Genomic DNA, 2,492 nt, shown 5'->3' on the forward strand with positions numbered 1-2,492 from the left:
GGTCTACTGAGAGTTAGTATCTAGATTACACAGGATCCATTCTCCACCCTGTGTCAGATGTCATGTAGAGGAGCATCCAGAGGAGGTCTGCTGAGAGTTAGTATCTAGATTAGACAGGATCCATTCTCCACCCTGTGTCAGATGTAAGATAATCAGACATGATCTGTGATGCTGTATCTCAGCACCATTTGGAAAAGCCACCATACATAATTTCTGTACACTGTCCCAGCAAACAGTGTTTGTTTCTTAGTTTCTATCAAGGGCTTTCCCAGTTCTGGGAACTGATTAGCACCTCAGTATACCCTCTCTACCTCCCAGCTCCATTTTGTCTAGGATCAGATTCGAGACGCAGCCCTTCTCCAGGTATCTTAGAGCTTTTCTCTTAACATTCACACCTTGAGGATCATTCCTTTGCACAGATGTTCTGCTGCTTCTTTGGGATGACTGAGCTGGGGTGTAGGGCAGAATTTCAACAGCAAAACCTCACCCACCCTACATTTGCTTACCTCTGAGCACTGCAATCCCACTGTAGATTTGCTGTGTAAAGAATTCTGCACAACTATTGCAGCCCACTCTCATGCTATCTTGCAATAGCTCCACCTTGTGGTGTTTGGTACCATAGCACAATTAATGAGACATTTTTACCTTGGGATGATTTTCCTCTCTGACTCAGCTGTGAATGCCTGATGGATCTAAAGGGCACGATGAGACAGCAACACCTGGGAAAGGTCCCACAGCAGTTAACAACCTGTGCTGCCCCACCACGGAAGCAGAGTTAAAAGACACTGGGGAAAGTCCAGTCCTAATTCTTGCTGACGGGCCACGGACAGACTTTCCCCTCACCGATCACTCAGTATGCTCATAACCACATACTCCATGGGGAACCCTCTGTGTGGAGATGCGATTCCTCATTTATGCGCATGGGAAACAAAAGGCAAAGAAAAAAACACTCGCCTGCACATGCCGTCTGATCACACAGTAGGGTTGCCAAATCGACTTACATCTGCCGGCGGGGGACTTTGTGCTGGCTCCCGGAAGCATGCACGTCACAGGGAAGTGACGTCATGACGCCGGGGACGCTGGGGGCGGGGCACAGCCATTTGAGATTTGGCAGCCCTATCACACAATGACGGGCTAAGCCCACAGCTACAAAGGATGTGTGCTTGCGCAACACTGTGTCAATTTCCACTGGGGGAAATAGGCTCACTTCCCCTCCGTGTGACTAAACGCCAAGGTGCACAGAACACTGTTCCACATCTTAGGCCTCTATTCAAGGGACATGACATTTCTCTACAGGCCTGCTGAGAACCCTAACTGGAAGTGCCAGAAAGCTCCCCAGTCATTAGCCACCAGTAGGGGCTAGAGAAAAGCTGGTGGTGCCACTTTTGGAAAATCAACAGCCTGATCCTCCCCCACCCCATGCATGTATACATGAAGAGGAAACATCATGGGGTAAGTTATCCAGAAGGAAAGAAAATATCCAGCATCAAGACATTCTGCTAAGCAGCCATGGAAGGGAACTAGCTGCAAATGCAGAGCTTGAGCTGGGAACTTCATGATCTGATGTGAGGACTAGCTTAGTGGTGTTGTGTGTGTTCCACTCTTGGAATCCTCTTTATGCACAGAAGGGAATCTGGATGTACAACATCAATCCCTCTGTGTTGCAGACAACCTCAGGTTGCCATGCCTGGTACTGGCGTCAAAGACACAGCAGAACTTGCTGCCCTTCAGGCTTCTTCTTCCTTATCTCTCCACACCCTGCAAGTTTAGATCTGGGTGTGGGCATTAACTGCCTTGGCTGACTCCTCACTTCTGACAGGATGTTAGGAATCTTTCCTATATTATAAAAGGAATTTGGAGTGGCAAGATTCCATTCACTCCCTCAGCCATTGGCCCGTCAGCTGCCATTCAACACTACTCACGTGCCATTGGCCGGGTGCTGGGTCTGCTGCTCTTCCCCGCCCACTCCCCCTTCAGCTACTCTGCTCTGTCAGAATTCCTGGCAAATGGCTTTGACTCTTTGACGAAGACGCTTCTTCTGCTTGCGTCCTGTGTGGGACTTAACTTTTCCATCAGTGGCTGTTGGTAGGTGTAACGAAATGGCAGTTACCTGTGTTCGTAAGATGGCTGCTGGGCTGCTGTCTGTGGTTGTTTGTTTAAAATGTTCCACAATAAGGTTTAATTGAGCTATCGTTCCAGAGAGGTATCACTCACTGGGTTGAATGGGGCTTCCTCATCTGCTGGACGACAGTTCCAAGCTGCCCCAATGCAGAAAAGGGCGGGAAAACAGGGACTGTCCCAATGCGTGGGGCAGCATCAATATAGACTGCAGCCCATCCTACAGGAGGTTAGGAAAGGCTCCTGCTGCCTGTGCTGACCAGCCTGTGCTGACCAGGCTATCCAGGCCACAAGCCAGAGACATGGGGGAACCCTGCTCTCTTGGGCCAGAGAGAGAGAGGCTAGAGCAGAGAACCAGAGGCCGGTGTGTAGGG

The sequence above is a fragment of the Gekko japonicus genome, unplaced genomic scaffold (genome assembly GCF_001447785.1).
Source record: "Gekko japonicus isolate JY-2015 unplaced genomic scaffold, Gekko_japonicus_V1.1 scaffold876, whole genome shotgun sequence".
Lineage (NCBI taxonomy): Eukaryota > Metazoa > Chordata > Lepidosauria > Squamata > Gekkonidae > Gekko > Gekko japonicus.